We start from the raw sequence: 25,156 nt of genomic DNA, 5'->3' as shown, positions 1-25,156 counted from the left end.
TCTGAGGTGGGTACATTGACGAAGAAAACAGGAGCGGGAAAATTGATCTTAGCATACACAGAATGCTTTCCTTATGCTTTAGACTGTTAAAAAAATCGTGGAATTTACACCAATGTTTTTTTTTGTCCTGTTGAGTCGTACGACCAAAGGGAGATAATATGGACCTTCTCCACAAGGGCGCCGCCATCTTGAATTGTCGTCACTTCCAGTATGAACGAAAACATTGTTTTGCCGTCGACACGCCAATAGAATACATTTAGGATATAAGCGTAACCGTCACACATTCTCGTTTTTCCTCCCCTTTATAATTTTACTGGATACAGGTTGAACCGTTTTATATTTTTTTTGTCGCCCATACCGGATACGCCTATTAGGTGGCTGGAGACGAGAGTAGACAGAAAAGGGCTATAGGGGGCGATCGTCGCAAGAAGTCTTCTGACTAACCAAAAATTGGACACTCTTGCCAACCTAACATCTTGCCAACCATTAAAAAAAAAAATCAGTAAATTTTAGGCAGGCGATGGGAAAACGCACGCCGCGGTTTTGCCGTCTGCTGTCATCCGCGTTTTCGTGCTACCAGCCTTCCGCTTGTTGCATGAATAGGAAATTTAGCGCATCACCGCGGCTTCCGACGCGGTCCAAATCTATCCAAAACCTACTGATTTATTGGTCCGCGACGCTACTCAGCAATGTTTTATATTGGAGTAATATATTTACCTTAAAAATTAAAAAAAGTTAATTTACAAGTTTTAGTGAGTTAATAGCCTTATCGCGACGATTCGCCCCCTATATTATGCCCCTTTGTCCGTACAACTTACCTGAAAAACAAACAAAAAACGCATTAGTGTAGCTTTCACGGCTCTTTAATAACGGGCTTAACCTATAAAACAAGCGCGCTGTATATCGTGGCATACCGAAACGTAGAAATCCACGATATCAAAACATGTCATATAGAATTACATTCCATAAAAATATAAGGAAATATGCCCAAAATAAAGTGACATTGCATTGGTGACATAAAGAGTTTCACTCCAAAACAAAATAAGGCACATCGGTAGTTTACTCTATGTTGCCGTGCTAAAACAAAAGAAGAAACCTGGAATGAATTGCGATCTAAACACACGAATTTCGTTTAAGGCTCGTATACAATAAGGCGCTGGAGAAAATCAGTCATTCGCGGCAAGTTCTATATAGAACTCTTCATTGAAAAGCACTGCGAAAGAGTACAATCAGGGGCCTTATCTCGCCACACCGCCGTTTCTTTCCGTACACACCGTCACCATGGCAACGAAGCGTCTCCTCAATAGACATTCATGCGAACGCAGACGCTGAAGCTAACAACCAGGGCTATGTTCCAAATCTTACCCGAGTAACCTGCCTCCTACGTCAGCGGGTAATACCACGTGACATCGCGAGTAAACGATTCGCGACTCGATTTCGGAAAGTCCGGGAAAATTACCTGGATACTATGCGGATTGGCTTTGTCTTGGGTTGCGACAAAAAGAAAACACAGCAGCGATGGCAGAAAATTGTAGACGATCCTTTTGATCATCAAGACAGCACTCGAAGAGACGATAATAATAGTGATGATGCGGTGATTTTTGAGCTGGATTCACCAGCTCCTTTTACTCACCTTCTTTTTGAGCTGCATATTGAGATAAATTGCTCACTCCTTACAGTTAGACATTAAAAAAGTGTTTTATTAATCAGCGCGATTGCCCTAAATGCATATATTCCACGCATTGTAATTTGCATCGACCATGTTTTGCAGAAATTGATTCCAACCGGTGTAGTGGTACATCGCGAGGGTGCTTTCTCAAGATTGATATGAAACTTTGACGCGAATATGATTACAATAAAATCTTTGAAGCCTCCACTGCTTTACAAGCGTTATCCTCTCACTACACACACTCTAGAGAAAACAAAAATACGACCTTATCATTTACTGCGTTCAAACATTTTCAGCCTTGAACGAGAGAATACGGCATTCCTTCCAACGCCGAGGACGAAGATACGGAGAAGCTCCTGTTTACGCTCGCACTCTGACAATAACAAGTATACCTTCTCGGGGAAGGTGCACGGTCTGGATGTAATGCAGTCAATTCGTGCGTTGAAAATAGCAAATCGCAATAACCACATAGGCTGCACCTCATTCTTCGTAATTTCGAACGTCCGCCACCGAAACCAACGGAGCAAGCGAGCTTTGACGGCTGTCGGCGCAGAAAGCAGACGACGAACAGATCACGTGACGTATTTACTCGATTTGACCCGACGTTACCCCCCGATCGAGGAGGGTAGCGCGAGTAATTACTCCGGAGTAAACAACCCGCTTCTGGAACGCGAGTTCTGACGTCATCGAGTAAGCGCGAGTAAGTTTTGGAACGCCACGGTACGAAACCTTTACTCCGGAGTCGGATCGAGTAAATTTTGGAACACAGCCCAGGTCGCCATCTTTGACAACCAGCTCAGATGCCAATGCACTTTGAGCAGTGTTGTAGTTGTTACCGCAGAAGAGTAGCAAGGTAGGTTTCTCGTTACTTGCAAAATAAAGGAACGCGTTACCTGTACCGACAAAAGGTAGCACACGTTACTTTTTACTCATGAATTGACGGTAACAGTGTTTTTCTTTTGGCAACCGCGTTTTTCGACACTGAGGCAAAGGGCGTGAGCGTTTCTTTTTCTTCTAAAGTGGGACTTTTCGCGCAAGGTCCTAGGACCGCTGACCACAACCTCCGGCCCTAGATTGAGGCACGCAAGACAGCCGCCAACTGTACACTCGTGAGAGATGGACGCTTTGTAGTAACGGTCGCCAAAGTGGCTTTTAGGAGGACGACGTGTTTGCGCGCTGCCCGCCGGCTGCCCGGACATTGACGTGCGACTTGCCGCCCAAACATTATGCTACGTTTATAAACCATTAACCTGGAGCCCGTGTCATGTCCACTGGAGAGGGAGAGGAAAGAACCGCCCACAGTTTATACAGCCGGAAGTTAGCCAACCACAATAGGGGTCTGGTGTCTCAGCTGTATACGTAAGCAGTGCCGCTGGTCGCGGTTTGTCGCTCAAGTAAGACTAGGGCATAACAAAGAATGCTCGCTAAAAACGTCGGGCGAAAATACCTCACACACTAAAACATTTTACACCCTTTACACTGTTTCAGAGACTTATTCCCATAAATACACCCTTTCAGCACCCTCAGTTTAACATAATACACCATTTGAAATTGCAAAATAGTGTGATGTTTCATCAACCCCTTTCATTTTTGGAGGATGTAAAAGGAATATAAAAATGCTAAAGAGAGGCAAACACTTTTTTTTTTTTAAATAATGTTCACGGCACTGACACCCGCTTTAGCGAAGTGTTTTTTTTTTATCGTTGATCTCGAATAATTCTTGACTCTACTTATGCTTTTTACTTGGAGATATATTCCTTAAACTTAGATATTTAGGACAGATGCGAAATATTACCGAAGATGAAGTAACATACGTGCAATCTTCAAAATTTCGAAGGCGGGACATCCGTGAACGTGTATCTTGTTCTCAAGCATATAATGCGGTGGAGCCATCACCGAAGTCATGATTTGTTTCTTGTGCGTGATCTATTACGTTTGTATTTGCAGTTGTTGTGTATGTCAAAAACTGTATCTGGTGCTTGCTTTTTTTAAACTTGCTGATCGTAAAAAAAAAAAAAAAAAGATGCTTTTGATGCGGCTAGAATCTCACTCCTATGTTTGGGGCGTTCGCTAGCGTGATAAAAGTGTTACACCTTTGGGGTATTGTACACCCTTAGGGTATTGGCCTTGGGAGAAGCGGGGTCTCACTCCTAAAGGCGTAAAATATTTTCGGTTTACTCGACAGAGAGCCCCGCGGTAGCGCTGGATTTTGAGAAGTTTAAGGCTATACTTAAAGACCGACGTACACTCCGCGCTTTCCCCTTTTGCGTGCTTCGTCTTTTTCTGTATCCTTTCCACTTTTTTACCTTGCCCCAACTTGACTCCCCTTGCAGCTTAAGAGAGGGGGGGGGGGCTTTAAGACGATAATATCCCTTGCAGAAAACCGAGGTTGTACGTCGGCCTTTAAAGGTAGGTGCTGCGAGTTTTGTATTTTTAGGGTAAGTATCGCTTAAAGTTATTACGAAACCCGCGTCAGTCTTTTTTCCACGCAATGACAGGCGCAAAAAAAAAAAAAACAAAAAAAAAACAGCAACAACAACAACGAGCGACGTTTCTTTAATTGGCAGCCATAACACTCGGGGCCATGTGTTCTGATGCCGATTAGACGTTGTTAGGCTCCGGCTGTTCGAGATGACAGCGGAGTGCTCTTCGAGGCATTGATTGTCACTGTTCCATATTGAGGGCTCGCGCAATGTTCGCGTCGAATTTATAAGCAGCATTTGAGTGTCGTAGTCAAGTGTGCTCCAGGTCAACGATGCCACTCTAAGACTAGGTCCATCAAATATTGAAGAGATTGAACCCGGAAGTATGCTCTTATGATTGAAATTCCACCGCGACAAAAGAAACTTCTTGGTCAATGGCGTTGCGTACGAGTACGGTTGGGTCACACTAGCGCCGTTTAGTGTAAATATATAAAAAACAAATTCCAACCCAATTTCGTTGCACTGCCCACGACCGGTATGTCCGTGCTCGTTTATTGACTACTTTATAATGCGTCTCCCTTCCAACGATGTCTTCGTGCTCGACGAAGCGGCGCGGGCGTGTTTAAGCGGAAAATTGTCATGTCAGGTTTAATGCAATTGATAGAAGGTTTAGCTTTTTTTCTTCCCGTTGCTCGTTCATTTTTTTTTTTTTAAATTTCCTTCGAGCCGAATTGAAACGCTGCCGTGAAGTTGTCGGGTTCAATCGAAGCGTTTATTGAGCCCGTGAGCAGATTCGATAACAAAGCCCTGTTCTCGGCGTGCGTCCACACAGAGCCACGCTCCAGTGAAGGACTGCGATGCTTTTGAGTGGTCCATTAAGGCTCCCATAAAGGCGAAGTCAGGAACATGTCGTGCCCGGAGAAGTCGAATCGAGTTGACCGTCCTTCAGAAGGAGGGCACAGCCAATCACAGCGAACAATACGAGGATCCCAGCAAATGACGAATCTCATAACGAGATTATGCGGGACCGAGAAAAAGGGAAGATAGAGGTCGGAAACGCCAGAGCGCCGAGCTCTGGTTCGAATGATTAGTGGGTAGTCGCAAAGCTGTGTGGAGCGCAAATTCGTCTGCTTCTTGAAGAGGGGTTGCGATGATGTCAGGACGCTAAACTCGTAATGGCTGATCGAGAAAAAAAAATAGTGGGTAAGTCTCAAGGCTTCAATAATTGAGGTCTACCCATTATCCTTTCGATCAAAGTCAGTCACAGCTAGGCGTCGTTCTGACGTCACTGCAACTCCTGCGTAAAGCCCGGTTCAGACACTTGCGTTTGAGTGCGTTTGAATGCGTTGCGTCGAGAACCGAAAGCGAGTCACCGGTAGATTTGTGCTTGGTATAAAGCGTGGAATCCAATTAAGAGAATCATCTTAGCACGCGATAAAAGCAGCAGGGATGTCCCGGTTTCTCGCAACTGCAACGCAGTCAAACGCAGTCAAACGCAACTGTCGGAACCAGGCTTAAGAAGCAGACGAATTTCTCTCCGCATCGCTCAACGTTATTAGATTACCTCTGTTACGAAACCGCTCATACACGCTGCCCTGCTTGCACAAGCAGTAAACCCCCCCCCCCCCCCCCCCCCCTCCTCATTCATCACGACTCGCCTCCAGTCGCTGGACGCGTCGGACGGCTGATATGGTAACTGCAATGGATTCTATGGAATACGTACGTCTCGAAGGTCAGCGTCTAAGTACGGTGCCTGGATCGCGTCCTCGACTGGTGTGTTTAGCGTCCTATCCCGCGCTTATTAAAACTTACGCGCTTATTAAAACCACATACGAACATATACCTTCGATCAGAACTGTTTCTCGCTACCAGCGCTAGGGGATTCTTTTCGGCTTCCGGTTGGTCAAGAGGGCATGCCAAGCCCACTTTCCGGGTCTGGTGCACGCCTTGGCTTTGCCCGCGCCTCCCATTGACCAAACTCTCTCTATACACAGCTCTGACTATATATAGAGTTCCTGCAAAGGCTCACTACGGGAGCCAGAGTTGCGCGTCTGTTTTCCACCTGCCGCCGCGCAGCTATTCGACGAGATCCGATCGCATGAGGAGCCGGATCAAGTGCCGTGCAGGAAAGTAGACGTTGCACGCGCCCCGGTGTACGTTCCCTTCCTTTCGAGCGCGCCGCGCGCCTCGAACGCGCAGCGCCGCTATTCGCCGAATTCAGTCATGTGACGAGCGGGATCAACATGCCGTGCAGGAAAGACGGCGCTACGGAGATGAACGCGAAACTCTGGCTCCCGTAGGGAGCCTATTCATGAACTCTAGCTCTATAGAACACACAGTTATGAAACGAAAATCTAGATGGCGCTTGGAACGACGGGAGGCGGACTGAAGTGGAGGAGGGGGGTACCCCTTTCCACAGGAGTAACACAACTGGGGTAATCTAGTGACGTTAGTATAGCTGACTCCACTGCGCTCGTCAAACGCGTCACGGCGCGTTTACAATTTCGGATTCGCTGGTGGATCCGCGCAGGCGGAAAGTGGATTTTGGTTGCCGGGTGGCGAGATTGACCCGTCGCTGTGGCGGAAAATCTGGATGTCAGTTCCTGAATGATCCAGATATTTGCGCCAGCGACGACACCGGCGAATCCGCAAGTGTGAACGCGCCATGAGAACGCGAACGCGAAACGCCCGATGCCGGGGTTCTAACAAGTTCGACAAGTGCAGTAAAGACAATTCAGCCTTTTTTTTTTTTTTTGTTGCATTCCTTACTGCACTGCTCAAACGCGTTAGAATGCGAAACGAAAACGTCCGACGTTGGGCGTTCGACGTTCGAACGCCTTCGACGAGTGCAATGGAGACAAAGGCAGCTAACTTCGCGTATACCCACTCATCGTGCCAACCAAAGCTCGGCGCGGTGACCTCTTCGCGGCGCCCTCGTCTCCCCCTCTCCCTCATTGTCTGCACGCACATTCACCGACAATGTAACAAACGCGGGCCGCGCGGCGAGTCCCGAACCTCTTATCAACCGCTTCGTTGCCACTGTGATTGCGATATTATTTATCCGAATTTCCTTTCCTGGATTTTCGCCAAGAAAATCTTCGAAAACACGCTACTCATTCTCGCTCATTGAAACGCGCACAAGGATGGCGGACCCGCCGGAAGTACTCCAAGGTCCAGGAAGTTCCGCCATTGCTCGTTTATGTTTACCCAGGAATACCGTGTATACGCTAACACAGTGTTTACAAAGGAGCCCGCTTGCCCCCATCAAATGTGGGCACCGCGCTTGCGCAAAAACCAAAAACCGGAAAGAGTGTAGTGTTTGGACATACGCAGTACCGACAGCAGCTCCACCACAGTTGTGTGACGTCAGTGAGTTGAGTTGAGTTGGTCTATATATAGTCAGTGACAGACTAAGAAACACAGCGTGCACGATCGAGTCTCCGAGCATCTCATTACCTCCCCGCAGCCAATGAGATCACGGCATTATCTGATAAGAAAGCCCAAGAGCGAATCGCGGAGGAGTATGATTATATTAAGTCACTCCTTACGTTTTCTAAAAACGCCGGTGACTAAAAGATCGGAAAAAAATGCTATGTCCGCAGGGTGATGAGAAAGTGCGCTCGTCTCAGATGCAATCTAAACTTCGTCATTCGCAGATAATTTTATATTGTTCGCCGGGACTGGCAGTCGTTTGGAGCGCCTAAAAAATAAACTCGCGATTTCTTTTTTTTTTTTTTGTTTGTTTAGAGTGTAATCTATCGCGAGAGAGTTCGAACCCTTGTAACGAAGTGTAGAAAGCTCGAAACGCGAATGGCGAACGATGCCATTATCTACTAAAAGCGAGTCTTGATACCAGGTGACGCAAATATTGTAAACGTCCAGTCCAACACCTGTAAGTTCTAAAAAAATAAAAATAAAATATGAAATAGAAACGCGATTTTGTTTTCTCCTTTCTGGTAAAAAAGGCAATTCAGCAGGACGTCCTAAAAGCAGCGAGATTGCACTGTCGGCGAAGAAAACACGCTATAAAAAACAATACTCTATAAAAGAAAATGGCTGTTTGGGCAACAACGTTACTGTTTTGCGTATTGACTGATATCTTTCGTAAACACTGCAATGTGTTTACGTTATTTTTCTGTTGTTAAAACTGTACTGCTGTAATCCCCTGTACCCCAACATGTTCTTCTAAACCAGAAATAAATTTTAATTTCTGTATAATCTGTAAATAAAACAGGTCATAGTGGGTAAATAATAAAACCAATGCTTTAATTTCAACTTTAACTTCAATGGTTTTCTTCCATTTAAACAAAAAAAAAAAAACACACACACACAAAAAAAAAACACAGACAGATGTTGTTCGAGGAAGCGCGTCTTCTCTTCACTAGCAATAAAGAAAAATGTATTTGAAAAAGTATACTGGTTCATAAAAAAAGAATTTAAACGGATATGTTAGCAGGTTGGAAAAACAGGACATAAAAAAATAAACATTCGAAAGAAAAAGCCTGACTTGGACGAGTATAATCAGATTTAAAATGGATATGTCTGGAATTAGTAAAGCAGAGCGCATATTTTTTGAGGCAGTGCTCATAAAATAAACGCCATATCTAACAGTTAACGTAAAATAAATAAACAAAATTGCAAGTTATGGTTACTTTTCTTTTTCAGCAAGGCAGAAGTAGCTTAACAAGGCGGTAAGTTGGGCGAGTTGGAGTTGGAAACGGCGCTGTGTCCGTGCACTTCTTTTTAGGGATGCCGCGAACTTTTTTCGAATCGAAGTCTCGATGATCGAATCAAGTGGTTCGAAAGATTTCGATTTTTCGAATTGTCTATATTGTAAAATTCGACGGAGGTCGAATTTTCGAACTTGTTAAGCTAAGAAGTTCGACGCTTTTCGAACCGTCGAACTAATTACGCTAAAAAATTCGATCTTTTTCGAACTTTCGAACTTATTGCGCTGCAAGGTTCGATCCTTGTCGAACTTTCGAACTTGACTGACCAAACAATTCGATGAATTTCGAACTTTCGAACTTATTTATCAAGAGAATTCGAAAAGTTTCAAACTTTCGGATTCTGAAAAGTCAGAAGTTCGACGAACTTCGAACTTTTAGGGTAAAAGTTCGACGTTCGTCGAACTTCGAAAGACCGGCGGACGGTTTCATTTGATTTCAAGTAGTGGGGTACATTCGTAATTTTTTTTCTCGAACTTTTACACGCGGTGCTGCGTTCCTTACGAAAGACAATGTCGTTTATTTCAATGTTCTGGCATGCTTAGGTTTAAAGAAATAAATCCCCGAAGGGGCGAGGAAGGACGACGTGTTTTTGACGATTATCGTTTGTGCCAGATTTGAAGCACGCTGCAGCCGGAGCTATTTATGGTAGATATGTTATAATTTTTTTAAGAATGATCTATGTATAGCCTAGGTAAGTGCCGTCTTAAGATGTGATTATTGTTATTCAACGTGAGTTTCGAAGAAATGTCCAAACATGTATCTGCATGCAATTATAACCTAAACTTGATATTTATTTTCGTCTAAGTTGTTTGAGGTATCGCATTTAAATTAACACCACAGACAGTACATATCATTGCCATCTGCAGAATACAAAATAATAAATTTATTGTTTTTTTTCACATTAAGGAATAAATTAACTCATGGGAGAAGATTTCTTATAGTGTCAAGTTCAGCACGTCATTAAAAGAAAACATTTTTTTTTTCGCTTCACGTTCCTGGGACGTGTTTCTTTTAGCCTGTACACATTTTGGTAAAAGAAACTTGTTTCGAAGTTCTGAACCTCTGAATATGCAAGAATAGAACACTTCCGACGAATTCTTGATAGTTTTTTTTTTCTCCTGCTTTTTATTCCCGCATTTATTCTTTTTTTTTTTTTTTGTTACTATCGGCACAGGTGTTTAGGTCGAAAAGACAGCTTTGAACTTCCGAACCACTAAGCATGTGACGAGCAGTGCCTTCTGACAACGAGTTTCTAACAATGACCATCTACGCAACCTTTTATGCAGTGAAGAGCGACAGTAGCTATACATATGCATAAATAATTTCAGATTAAAATAAGCTCGACCACGCCCTCTTTCCCCGTATTGTTTTCTTTAACAGTTCGAAATACCTGCAAGGGGGAGAAGGAGGCTGAAGCCCCCCCCCGCTACCCTCTTTCCCCTCGTTTTTCCTCTTCCGACGTCACTTGTATGGTAGAACGCTCCTCGACCTCGAGTTGTGTCGGCTTTTGTGCTTTTTGCGAGGCGATTCCTCCGTCCCAGGAAATAAACCTCCAGGACAATTATAAACTTCACCGGATCGGACTACTACCAGCGTGCAAAGGGTGGCGAGGTAGTTTGCCAGGTCGCTTCAAGGTTTTTCTGAGCCTCAACCTCCTGCTCGCCCCTGGCCGTTTCGAACTGGATGAGTCTCGTAAAACAGTGTGTTCGTGCAATCACTACTGCGTGATGCAGGTTAAAGACCCCCCCCCCCCCCCCCCCCTGGGGCTGGCGGTCACAATTCTGCACTGGCAAATATTCTAGCACGTCCGGGACACTCGTCGTCTCATTTAATTGCCTGACCAACTTCGCAGAATCTAGATATCACACCCTAACTTTTCTAAACTTGATTTCGTGAAAGCCAGTGAGTCGTGAAAACGTTATTTGAAGCTGAAACTGTGGAAAAACTTGAAAATCGGACTTCGAACTTTGAAAACTTGGATTAGAAAAAAATTCAAAATCTTCGAAGGTTTTTTTTTTTTTTTTTTTAATTTAGCGTTAAAAGAGAATCGAAACCTTCGAACTTTTCGAACTTTATGCAAAAAGAAATTCGAAATCTTCGAATTGTTCGAACTTCATGTCTATAAAAATTCGAAGCGTCCGAAGTGTTCGAATTTTTTTTACAAAGAATATCGAGATTTTCGAATTTATCGAACCTGAAGTAAAAAAATATTCGAAATATTCGAATTCGAAATTTTGGAAACCGTGAAAGCTTTGAAATTTTCGAATTCGAAACTCCGCTGTGGTCAAAAGTTGCGAATGTTTCGAAATCGAACCTCGGTCGGTACGAAAATATCGAAATTTTTCGTAATCGAACCTCAGTTTGCTTCGCAAATATCGAAACCTTTCGAAATCGAACCAAGGGTGGTTCGCGACATCCCTACTTCTTTTACTCGCCCTTTGTTAATCTTTTGCGCTGTCTCCATGTTTGCAGAAGTAGCTCGTTGTTTCCGTCGTGGCCGCTAGACAGCGTGACTATTCGAAGAGTGACGATTTCCGCGATTGTGGACATCTCGGGCTGGACGTCTCGTGGCGGAAGTCCCAGTCTAGAGAAAATTTGTCGAATTGGGATGAGTCGAGTTTTTGGAATTGAGGTCCATTGCCACTAAATGCTGTTTCAGGCGTGCCGTGTCTGGCAAAGATCGATTTCAGGTGGTCAGTTACAGATGTCGTCGATAGACCCGTGAGTGGCGCAACTTCTGGGAATCTAGAGTAATAGTCGTTGACAAGTATATAAATACCACTTTCCTGAGAGGTAAAATAGGCCCATGCCGACTTGTTGCCATGGGCATTCAGGAAAGGGCGTTGGAACTAGCGGTCCTCGTCTGTTACTTGTCTCTTGTATGCACCGAGGGCATTTTCGGACGAGGTTTTCAATTTGTGCGCATATCCCAGGCCACTCGACAGCTTCGCGTGCGCGTCTTCTGGACTTGGTGATGCCCTAGTTTCCACGGTGTATTTTGTCCAGGGTGTCTTGTCTCATGAACTGAAGGCACAAGGATCCTCGACGCTCTCATTAGAAGCCCTTCCTTCATAAAAATATCGTTTCTGTATTGCCAAAATGTTTTACAGGTTAGGTCAACTTTGTTTTTGTCAAGCCACCCTTCAGCACAGTATCGTGATAAGAGTTGACAAACGTGGTATTTCGCTTGTTCTTCGTCTATTTGCCGTAAACTCCTGTTAGTAGTAGGTGGCAGGTGAACGGACAAATGCGCGGTATCGACCAAACAGGTTAAGCACGCGAGCAAGAACGTTTATTTCCGTCTTCCTTCATCGCGTCAGTGTGCAGCACGTGCGCCGCGGTTATACGCTTACAGCACACAGACTTCACTAAGATTTTTTACTTTTTAAGTCACGAATTGCTATTGAAGAAAAAAAAAATGGAACGTTGGGAATTCGTAGAAAAGCTTAAATTTTTCTTCAATCCTACCTTGAAAACCGCAAACAATACGTGTTTGATCATAATTTTAATTCCGCCATAAAACCGGTATTATCAGGCGTACCTTAGGGCAGTTTTTTATAACCTTTTTTTAATGTTTATATCAACATGGAAACACTGACCAGACGACAGAATTCGTTAAATATGCAGATGATACGACCCTTCTGTTTGTAGATGACCAAGCACATCAACTTATGTCCATGGCCATAGCTTCCTTTGTATATACTTACTCGCCCCTGGCAGCTCGATGACGGAGCCATAGAGTGCCCGGTCGCAGATTTGGAGCGCGAGGATCTGGTAGCAGAGAGCATTTCTCGGGGAGTCTGGTATTCAGCGCACATCTTTTGCAGTGGTGAGGACCCGAAACATTGTTTTCAAACCCTACCAGAAAATAAGCGGTAGCCCGAGGAACGCGAGCAGCACGAGCGGAAATTCTATCACTTGGGAGAAGTGTGTTTCGGCGTCTCGCCGCAGCGGGGCGCCCGTGACATGATACTTGTCTTTCGACTGAGTTGCGGTGAGCGGACGTGTTTCCTGGTTCTCCTCGAGCATCCGAAGCTAAGTGCCAGTTTTTCTTCTTTTCTCTCTCTTTTTTTGAGAGTTGATTGGAAGTGACTATGCGGTAGCAGTATTAGGTTTGAACAGCAGCAGTTAACGTTAGTTTCGCAAAGTAGGCTCTGTTTGAATTTTTGGCGGGAAGGGACGGTTTGTTCCCGGTCTAGACATGGGTCTAGATTTGGGTCGGCATGACAAGGGTGGGGACGAGTTGGTGCAGTGCGAGGGGTGTGGGAGGTGGTGTTACCTGGAGGAGACGGGTTTCGGGAGCCTGGAGGTGGCGGCGGAGGTGAGTTTCGAGTGTCGGCTTTGTGTGAAGCTTCAGCAGGTAACTGGGGAATGGGAGGGTAGAGTTCGGGAGATTGAGGCCCAGCTTAAGGCAGAAGGAGAGAAGCGGGTGGGTCTCGAGGCCCAGGTAGAGGAGCTGACTAGGCAGCTTAATCATGAGAGGGAGCAGCGGGTCGGCCTCGAGAAGCAGGCGGAAGAGCTGGGGGAAGTATGGAAGGCGGGTTTAGAGGAGCGTAAGAGGGAGTGTGACAGTAGGGTAGAGCGCCTGGAAGGGGTAATTCGAGCGAGTGAGAGTAGCGAGGGAAGAAAGGAGGAAGTGTCAGTCCTAGCGGGACGAGCCACCAGTCTGCAGGCTGGGGTCCCTGGTGGTCGGGAGTCCGGCCTGTTGGCAGGCGGGCTCGACGACGCTGGAGAGCTGATTGAACCTCAGCTCAATGGCGCCTTCGAGCAGCAGGCGTCGGGCAGTCAGGTGACAGGAGATAAGTCGCAGGACAAAGGCGCGCAGGCACCAGGGGGTTCTAGGGTACTGGTAGTGGGGAGCTCTAACGTAGCACGGGTTAGGAGGGGTGTACATAACAGGGTGAAGGGAGACCAGAGGGTAACCGTAGAGGTCCAGCCAGGGAAGTGTATGGTGGATGCTATGACCGCAGCACGTGAGGGGGTGTGGGATAACCGGGAGGGAAGGAACCTAGTAATAGTTCATGCGGGGCTTAATGATGTGCTGAAGGGTAGGAGCCAGAACCTCGGAAAGCAGCTAAACGTGGGAATACGTAAGCTGAGGGACGTGTCTGAGAATGTGCATGTGGTTGTGTGCACCATTCCAGAAGTTCGGGGGCAGTCCGGGTTAACGGAGAGGAGGGTTGTCGAAGCCAACGGAGTAATTAAGGGTATGAGTCGACAGCTTCGGTACGACGTAATGGAAGTAAACAGAGAAGTGTACGAGGCTGGCTCCCGCCCTTTTGCAGATGGCATTCACTACAGTGAGGCCACGGGATACAGGGTGGGGGATAGAATGGGCCGCACGGTGACTGCTTTTTTGGGGGGACCGAGGGCCCTGGGGGCACTGAAGTAACTGAAAACCCAACAAAGTCAGGAGAGGCACCCAGGGTTAAAAAGAGGAGAAAACGTAAGAACAGGTATAAAAAAACAGCACAATCAGACATTGGATATATTAACATGCAGGGTGGTAGAAATAGGTTAAAATGGGAAGAGGTAGAGGAGCAACTAAGAAAGGAGGATTTAATGGTGTATGGGTTTGTGGAAACACATCTCAGAGACATGGAGCAGCCACCTTGCAACCCTGACTATGTGTGGGAAGAATGCAACAGAATGGAGGGAACGAGGAAGGGAGGTGGAATTGGAGCATTTATTAAGAAGAATATGAACTTTCAAAGGTTGAGAAAGGAGTGCGCCGAACACTTGTGGCTGAAAGGAAAAGTCGCTGGGGAATCAACAGTCCTTGGAGTGGTTTACTTATGGACAGGGACAGGTGCTAAAGAGGAAAACAGAAAAATGATTGATTGCATATCAAGAGACATTAGTGAACTAGGGGAAGGCTCCGAAATAATTATTATGGGAGACATGAATGCCCATATTGAGGGTCTGGATGGGTATACGGACTCAACTGGAAGCATATTACTAGAACTGGTGGAAAAGCATGATTTAGTTTTATGTAATACCAGTCAGAAGTGTGACGGGCACATAACTTGGGAAACTGGCAATCTACATTCAACTATAGATTACGTACTCATGTCACACAAAATATATGGTAAGTTACAAGTAATGAAAATAGATGAAGAAGGTTCCAAAAGTCTTGGTAGTGATCACAAACGTATTAAGCTGAATTTTGCCAGAGAAGTAAATGCTGAAACTAGACAACATAATTCAAAGCAAACTTTCTGCAGCGACAAAGAGTTGGAAATAGTTGTTGAAAGAATAGAGGCAGCAGTTTCAGGGCAACGGCATACAGATTGGACCTATGAGAGCTTAACTAGGCTTTTTACTCTAGAACTAGACAAAGTTAAGAGTAAACGAAAGGGGAAGCAAGGACATAGACCAAAAAGTTGGTGGGACAAAGAAGTGAAGCAAGCGATACAAAAACGTCAGGAAGCCTCTAGAGAACACAGGTATTCCAAGCGTAGTGGGGAGTCCGAAACGGAAGTAAAAAGAAAATGGGACAATTTTATAACATGTCGCCGAGAGGCATCCAGTTTGATCAATGCGAAAATTCAGAGAAAGGGTGAGGAATGGATGAGTAATGTAAGTAAGAAAGATAGAAACGCTGCCAAGAAGTTTTGGGAGCACTTGAACTCACTCGGTGAAACGACGCAAGCTAGACAGAGGTTCATACTCTCGCATCAGGGAGATCAATTAGAGGGAGATGATGCGATACAATATATAGGAGCAGTGATGGAGGAGAAATTTCGGGAACGGGTACATGTGGAAGATAGGAGAACCGAAGGAAGTAGCAGTCCAGTTTGTGACATCGCGGATTTTGGACAAAGAGAATGGGAAAAGGCGGAACGAAGAGTCCCTAGTGGCACGTCGACAGGCACAGATGGTATCCCTATTAAGCTGGTGAAGAATTTGGGTCCTAAATCTAAGGCAAAACTAAGGGAGGTAGTGAGTACCATGATAACAAAAGGAAATATTCCAGATGAATGGAGGCTTAGTAGGATGAGTATGATATATAAGGGAAAGGGAGATAAGTCTGACATTAGGAATTATCGTCCTATAACCGTGACACCGGTTATTTACAGGTTGGTAATGCAGATTATAAAGAACAGACTGGAGGAATGGGTAGATTGCGAGGGCATACTGGGCGAGTTACAGAACGGGTTTCGAAAACAAAGAAGGTTGGAGGACAACTTATTTTCTCTAACACAGTGTATAGAAATAGCGCAAAAAGAAAACAGACAGCTCTGGCTGGCATTTCTGGATATCAAGGGTGCCTATGACAATGTGAACCAAAGAAACCTGTGGGACATAATGGAGAACTTAAACCTAGATGAAGGACTAACAGCACTATTAAGGAACATTTACAAAGATAACAAGGTGATTATAACATGGGAAGGAAAGGCGACAGGAAAAATAGAGATAAGACGAGGCCTTAGGCAGGGGTGCCCGTTATCGCCTTTGCTGTTTATGTTGTATCTGAGAGGATTGGAGGATAGACTAGAGAAGAGTGGGCTTGGGTTCAACCTTTCTTACAGTAAGCTAGGCCAAAAAATTCAGCAATCCTTACCGGGATTGATGTATGCGGATGATATTGTACTAATGGCTAACAACAGGACAGAGTTGCAGGAATTAATGAGCATCTGTGGTAGGGAAGGAGAGGAATTAGGTTTAGAATTCAGTAGCGAAAAATCGGCAGTCATGATTTTTAACGAGGATGAAGTTGAGAGGCTGAAGATACAGAATATTACAGTTGAGAGAGCTAGTAAATACAAGTATCTAGGAGTATGGATATGTGATGGCGCAGAATATCTCAGAGACCATGAAAAGTATATAATAGGTAAGGGCAACAGAAATGCAGCTGTAATGAAAAATAGAGCACTTTGGAATTACAACAGGTATGAGGTGGTGAGAGAGATTTGGAAAGGGGTCATGGTGCCTGGCTTGACTTTTGGAAACGCAGTGCTATGCATGAAATCCGAAGTGCATGCGAAACTAGAAATAAAACAGCGCGGAGTAGGTAGACTGGCTTTGGGGGCACATTGCAAAACGCCAAACCAGGGAGTACAAGGAGACATGGGATGGGCATCATTTGAGAGCAGGGAAGCGGTGAGCAAGGTAGAATTTGAGGATAGGTTGAGGCAAATGGACGGGGAGCAATGGGCACGAAAGGTTTTCAGCTATTTATACATGAGGAGTGTAGACACCAAGTGGAGACAGCGCACTAGGAAATTAAGAGGAAAGTTTTTGGGCTATAGCGAAGATACGGAAGAGCAAGTCTCAGTTAAGAAGAAAGTTAAGGCCACAGAAAGAGATCGGTGGCTAGAGGGAATGCAGACAAAGACGGCTCTGGAAAGCTATAGATTAAACAAAAGAGTTATTGCCAAAGAAAGCATTTATGACAATTCTAGGGGAAGCTCATTGCTGTTTGAGGCAAGAACGGGTGTTCTGCGAACCAGAACATACAGAGTGAAGTACCAGGAAATTGATACAGTGTGCACTGCTTGTGGAGAGGAGGACGAGACGGCTGAGCACTTGATACTCTACTGTAAAGGGCTTCACCCTATGCCTACTGAAGACAACATAGATTTAATAAAGTCATTGGGTTTTAGAGACAGCGAAGGGAGAGTGGATTTCAAGACTGTAGAGATTACCAAGCAAAGATTAAGTGAATGGTGGCAGAAATCGAGAGAAAACTAGGTATTTTCTTATTCACTGATGGCAAGGGGGTTTCATAGCCTCACTTTCTTTGCACTGCGGAGTGAATATAGATTTCACATTTAAATAATCTAAGCTTAAATGGTAAAACAAAATGGCTAGGTGGCGTAAGCTACCGCCCGATCCAAAGGGCTCAGCCGTATTCATCCATCCATCCATTGTCTGCCGCTCTGCCATTTCACTTTCGGTGGCCGCGTCACGTGATGATCTGCCAGGCTTTGTCAGGCTAGAGGAGGCTATGACATGGTTAACACAGTATTACATTTATTAGAGGCATGGGCTGATAGTAACGCTTTAAAAACAAATACCAGTAAAACAAAAGCAATAATATTTAGGCCAAAAAATAAAGTTCTACATTCGTTAGGCAGTATATGTATAAATTCAATCAATATTGAATTGATTGATTCACTTCTAATCTATTGGACGTGTTTTCAAGAACTATGTCCTGCGATGATAACTTTGAGCACTTAAAAATAAATTAGCAAGGATTGTAGGTCTTCTATATAGAATCCGTTATATACTTCCCAAGTCAGTCAAAGTATTACTTTATAAATTTCAATTTCTCTCTGATTTAAATTACTGCCATCTGCTCTGGGGTACTACCACGGCAAAACATCTTAAGATAATACACGTACTTCCAAAATGAATATTACGTAATATCGCTAATGTGCCTTTTTACTCGCATACTAAAAACCTGTTCAGAATGTATAGAATAATAAGCATTTATAGCATGTACAATTATAAGCTTTCTATAAGATATAAATATGAACTCTTCAATAATATTACTTGCACGACAGAAATGGCTGGTTTAAAAGTACGTCTTTCCGAATATAAATTTCGTAACCCCGAATACCAGAATGTAGCCAGTTGCCGTTTAAATCTTTGTAAAGTAATGTTATCGTATATGTTACCCAAATTGCTCAATAGTTTTCACTCGAATGATATAATCTAAGACAAAATAACGGTGAGTGAATTACATTATTTGGTGCGCAATTTTTCTTTGGTCTAATAATGTTTATCAGTTCTGTACCTTGAGTATTCGCTGCTGTAGAAGGCCATTGGCGACCGAGAGCTTCTCAAGCCGCTTGGTGCAGCTTTTTTGGTCGGTCTTCGTCATTCAAAATGGGAAATGGAGATTATTATTATTATTATTCTAATTCTACTTCTTCTTCTTCTTATTATTCTTATTATTATTGTGTACCAGACTGTGTGGCTTGTTTGAGTCATCGTCCCAAGTTTTACAACCATAAGTCCGACTCTAACGCCAGAGTAAAAGTAAATATGTTCTGTGTTTGTTTCGAGCGAGGGAAGTTTATCATCCCCAGCGGGTGTCTAGTGTTTCCGCTGTAGATGAAAATTTAGCCAGTGCTTTACAACCGCTAGCCTGGGTTCTTTAACGGTACATCACGCAGTAGTGATACACGACCGCACGCCGGCACGATGCTCATCCAGATCGAAACGGAAAGGGGTCGGGATTGAACCCAGGTTCCCTGGGTCCTGCGACGCGAGCTTTCGCTTCAGGTGCTAACTCCGTTGCGCCAACACACTCGGCCACTGACCCCCACCAACAGAGATAAAACAATTTGCCTTTTTCTACCAAGGAGTCCACGGCACAAAAATAATGGTCATCCGTGTTTGCTTTCTCTTACTTTCAGCTGCGCCTTGCCTTTTTGTTTTCCCAGCTATTCTTAATAATAATGTAACACCTGAGGTGCTAAAAAAAAAAAAAAAGAAAAAGAGAATACTTTTAAGGTGAAGGAAAAGACCGTTGAAGGAAAATAACCCCTTTTGTATCGATGATACTCTTTTGTTATTATCCTCGGATTTTCCTATCTTCTTCCTCCGCTAGTCAAGATGCTTAACTGTGTTTTTTCGCCCTGTCAGCTTTAGTTTTCGCCCCTTCTCCCCCCTTCCGCTCACTCCTTCAGTGACCCATCCAACTCGCTTCGTCACTGCCAAGGACGATGACAGAGACTTTGTCCACCGCACTCCAGAATAAAGTACGCCAGGACAGTACCTCTGCGACGCCGTGATGCAGGGAGCAAATTAGCGTGATGTATCGAAAAGCTAAAACACTCCCGTTTTTTTCTTCTTTTTTGTTTTCGTTTGCTTTTCGTCGGATGCCATTCATCGTTAACGCTGTTTGCCGAAGGCGTAACGCCCTTACCCCCTCAACTCTCTTTCCCTCTCCCTTTCTTTTGCTCTTACTTTCTCTCCATTTAAGGTCCTTTCTTTTGCTGTGTTAACTATACTCCTTTCTCTATCGAGGGACGCGTCGTAATGCTCCTAATGCTGGCAAAATTCTGGAGGTTAAGACATGAATTTCTATCTTAGCTTTTTTTATTTTTTTCATGTGCCCCTTTTCTTGTTTATTCTGCCTTTTGTTTACAGGGGCGTGTGAAGGACCAAAGCCACTCTGAACACCTTTAGCGGATGGACTCGCTTATTCGGCACTCCAACTAAATTTTCCGCAACAAAGGGGCTCGCTGCTTTCCATCTCTCTTTATTTTTTCGATACCTTCGGCAGATTAACTGCTTTTTTTTTCTTCTCTCTCGCCTTCCTATCTTCCAACACGATTACTTGCTTTATTTTATTTTTTTCTTTTCTACGCTTCGTACTACCTTTTCTTCGCAAAAGGCAAAAGGTGGGGGACATTTTTTTTTCTTCAATGGTAGCAGGGAAGTTGGGAGTGTCGGCGGCTGCCTATCGATGTAGGGTGGCACAAGCGGGTCTGACGCTACGAAACGAGCCGAATAAATCGGCGCCTCCACACACAATCCCTATAGTTTTCATCAAATGCGCACCGAACAGGTGAAGTTTACTGTGGGAAATTTTAGAACATAAATCTCCTCCTGTACAAAAAAAAAAAAAAAGAGATAAAAAAAAAAATCTAGAGGTAGCGTCGGGCGCGCTCGCAGACAACCGAGTAAGCCACGCTATTAGCTTGTGGCGCCATCTACCGACGGGCGCCGCAAGACGCCATTTTCCCGTCAAAGACTACACACGGCAGTTTTGAGCTCAAATGGGGTTCGACCGGAATAGGGAACACTTCCGATTGGCATTATCCGACATCCGTATACTTGGCCAGGGAAAGTTTTGAATTCCTTTTTGCCTTTCCTTTGCCCGCCTCCCCACCCACTCGGCTGTTTTGTGTGACCAATTAGAGAGGACCGTCACCGAAGCAAGAAACACGCCTCAGCCTGTAGAGAGTTTTAGGGAACCGTTTTTGCACGTTTGGTACGGTAAGATCGGCCCTCCTGTACGAACGGCGCATACGAGGGTCTTCTATGGTAGCGCACGCGCAGCTCGTACCTTGGGGTCAAGGAACCCCAAGGTACGAAAAAGGTATGTGAAAAAAAAAGGTTCCCCAAATATTTTTAGTGTCTGAGGACTGTATTTACTATGGTGCATCAACACCCTAACCGCGTCATTAAAAAAAGAAAAAAAAAACAATTCTTAGATGTTTAATGTTTCGGGGAACAATTATGACTCAAGCTTCCATTTCGAATCTACGTGACAAAATATCAGAACCACTCAAAATATGTCTCGTAACGTAAAAAGTGCGCTATATCCTTTTCATTTTTGGTGAAATTGTTTTTGACGCATGCGACATCCAAACGCTCAACCAAAAACTGTTTTTTTTATTGAATTTCAAACATACACTTTCCCGTGATCTTAGGAGAGTCCATCCGACACAGCCGTCGATTTACGTCCTCGATGAACGCACCCTCGTCTGGTTTCGGGGCACGCTTCGTACACGCTCCCCCACGCGCATCGACCGAATGACCGGGACCTCGGACTTTGAGTGGGGCTTAAGTTAGGCGATAACTTAAGCACGGGACGATCATTAATCCAAAAGGGGTCGCGGTCTTTCGGCAAAGATGACTCCCGGACGACTGCGCCACCAAGTCGTCAGAGCGCAACTTGGCGGAGTTTCAGCCGAGTGTAATTAGGTCAGGGAGGGCGGCGAGGAGCCGGGGCAGCGTCAGACGCGGTGAGCGTACAAAGATCGATAGCGTACACGAGGCGCTGTATATAACGCAACCAACGCAAACGTTGAGGACGACGTCCCTGTGTCGTGGGAGTCCCACCTCCTTGGAGGATTATACTTCAAATCCGTCGGTGTCCACGCAACTTGCCGCCGCCTCTGTTCGTGCGGTCGTCTGCTTCGTAGCCCTGCCCCTAGATCGTTCATTTCTTCGACGTTCTGAGGCGTTGCGAAGTCGAGGGGGGAGGATGTTGCAGATGTCTCGTGGGACGCGACCTCCTTGAAGCGTTCGAAAAACGAAACTAATATTTTAAGAGGGAATACGAAACTCGGGTGTTTTACTGTATACCTCGTTCCATCATCAGTCGGAGCGCGCTGTCGAAGGGACAGGCGGATCGGTGACCGAGTGGATTGAAGTACCGCAGCCCAGAGTAAGTAGAGCGAAAGCTCGCTTTGCAGAGTCAGGGATCCTGGGTTAAAACCCCACCCTTGAGGTTTTCGATCTGGATGATTGCCGTACCGGTGTGCGGTCGCGTACCCCGCGTGACGCACATCAAAGGCACCAGGCTAGCGGCTGTACTGCACTGGCTAAATTTCTGATCTTCACCAAAGATGCCAGATGCTCCTTGGAGTTAACGAAATTTCAGTTTAAACGTACAAAAAACGCAATTATTAAGGCCCGAGCACATATGACCACGGACACACATACTAAAAGCGCACGTCATTGGACATTTACGGTATTTGATTGGTTTATACAATAACAGAACACGCACATAGCAATGACGAATGAGATGGTGTTGCGCTTTTTATGCTGTTTGATTAGTTTCATAGGCTCGTAGCGTCAGATGTGTTCTGACTTAAGGCGCTGTTGTACTCCGAAGTCCAGCGTAGCAGAACGCGGCGTAGCGAAGCCCACACAGATACTGATTGGTCGGATATATCGATTTAAAAGGTTAAGAAGCGCAAACAAAACAAGGACAACAAAGGCTCAAAGACGAAGGGGCGGGCGCTAACTCACAACTGATTTTATTAGGAAAACATCGTGACTGATATACACAAGAGTTTTTGCCACACCCGCAATATTACCAATCCACACTCTCAAAGGCAGCTGTCTAGAAAAGTTACTTTTTTTATTTGGAGCAGAAAATAGAAGACATATTAAAGCAGTTGTCATCTTTCCTTTTGATGTAAAACGCCTTTATAATCTCACTCTCTCTCTCTCGGTCTTATCTTTCGCTTTTTTTTAAATTTTGTTGCAGCCAAAAGAAGCTTACAGTCAGCGCATCGCCTGCAGTAGTCAGCAGGATGTCCCCCCGCATTGTTGCGCACAGAAATATTATGTCCACGTGCCCAATCGTAATCGTTAAAACAGCGGCGAGTTTGCCGGATGTAAACTTTTCCACAGCTTAGCGGTATCTTGGATACCATTAAGTTGTGGAGCACAGGAACATAATCTTTCTGTGCGCAACAACGCGGGGGTACATCTTGCTCACTACTGCAGGCGATGCGCTGACTGTAATCCTCTTTTGGCTGCAACAAAGTAAAAAAAAAAATCGAAAATAAAACCGAGAGAGAGATTATAGAGTGATTTCACACTAAAAGGAAAGATTACAACTGTGTTAGCAAACCTTCTTTTTTTCTGCTCCATAAAGAGGTAACTTTTCTTGATAGCTGCGTGTAAGAGTGGTGATTTGTTATATTGCGGGTGTGGCAAAGAATTTTGTGTATATAAGTGACGATGTTTTTCTAATAAAATCCGTTATGCCCGTGTCCCACTAGAGCGACAGACTGAGACAAAAGACAGCGACAAGCCTCCAACCCATGCAGCATACTCGCGATGGTACATTTGGCAGGCGTTTAGTCGTTCGGTGCTCGTGAAGCAAGCAGGAGTGATTGCAAGTCTGCCAAAGACACCCTCGCGTGCATGATGGTCGTGTTTGAGCATAGCCTCCTTTATTCTACAGAGCCTCTCAAATCGCGAAAAACTCTGGTTTGAGGCTTGTCGTTGTCTTCTGTTTCTGTATGTCGCTCTAGTGGGACACGGGCATTAGGAGTTAGCGTCCGTCCTGTCCCCTTTGTGCTGTTATTGTCCTCGCTTTGTTTGCGCTTTTTAACCTTTTAATTTAGTACGATTGAACTCGGCTAAACCCAAGTTTTAATTTGGATATATCGAGTTCCTGCTCACCGGCCAATGAAACTTACGCGTTCTGCGCTACGCTGCGTTCAACGCTGCATTCAACGTCGGCGTATAACAGAGCCTTAAAGGTGCCCTGAGGAGGTTTCTAAGATCGCGTATATATGGCGATAACTTACCCCCTGCTCGCTCTAAGCAGTCTAGAAATCCCTAAATCATGACGATACGCGGCCGATTTTTCTATTAAAAAAAAAGAAGAAAACAATTATACATAGCAACGCAACAAGGCCATCTCCGGTGATAAGAAGAGCATGTTCCGAAACCACGACTACTGTAAGCTAATAGCAAGCGAAGGTTCCTCGAGCCTCCGACCGTTGAAACCGCGGAGTGATATATCTCGAATGCGCGCGGTTCATTGCCCATACAGCCCGGACTACGGTTCATCCCAGGGAGCGCGCGCTAGAGAGCTGACGACCGAACACATCACTCCCACAAAAAAAAAAAAAAAAAGACACTGCGTTTTTTTTTTGGGATGAATATTGCAGTATTATGTTCGCTCTCCACCACAGATTTACATATTTCGACTACACGCTTTTGATTTTATCATCTACAAAAGCATACGCAATCAGCAATAACAGTGTTTGAAATATCAACATAAATGTCGCGTTTTCATTGGTCACATGTCGTCCTGGCTGCCAGAACGATGCCCCTCCCATCGTCAGAGACGGCCTCGGAGTGTTCGTTTTTTTATTGATTTTTAAAAAGGTAAACCGGTCGCGCATCCTTATGATTTATGGATTTCCAGGATGACTCACCCAGCAGGGTGAGTCATCGCCATATTTTGGCAATTTCAGAAGCCTCCTCAGGGCTCCTTTAACGTGAAACGAAGTGATGCGTGCACCGCCATTTACACAGTGCAGTCTAAGAGTAATAATTAATAAAAAAAAAAGTAGCAACTGCGCGTTTTCTTTCAAGCTACTCACGCGCCGCCGAGCGGACACGAGAAGAAGGACGGAACGAGATGTACCTTCTGCGGAAAGACGCGAGGAAAGTTCCACTGGTTCCTTCCCCCCGACACATCTTCTTTCGGTTTCGTTTTTCGGACATGTCGCGCACGTCTTTTTAAGGAACGCCACTGAGCTGACTCAACGGCAGCGGCAACGAAGACTGCATGTAATTCAGTCTCCCAGTTCAAACACTCAGAGCACCTCGGTTGCATTGACACCTTTGCGGCTAATTTTGTCGAGAGGTCAAACGAAGTCGTTAAAAACAGCGTAGTTCCAGAGCAGTGGCAGCAGTGCTACGTACCAGGGACTCAAACCGTAAACGCAACCGAAACCGAAAACCGGTTAGGAACAAAATTTTATCAATAACCGTAACCGGAACGAAAGTGTTATTTGAAATTTATAAAAACCGTAACCGTAACCCTTAATTAGTTTCCGGTAACAAATATTAATCGATATTAACTGAAAAATAACAATATTAGTTTTTCTCAAGAA

The sequence above is a fragment of the Ixodes scapularis genome, unplaced genomic scaffold (assembly GCF_016920785.2).
Source record: "Ixodes scapularis isolate PalLabHiFi unplaced genomic scaffold, ASM1692078v2 PGA_scaffold8__174_contigs__length_109621045, whole genome shotgun sequence".
Taxonomy (NCBI): Eukaryota; Metazoa; Arthropoda; class Arachnida; order Ixodida; family Ixodidae; genus Ixodes; species Ixodes scapularis.
This window is presented reverse-complemented; position numbering follows the sequence as displayed.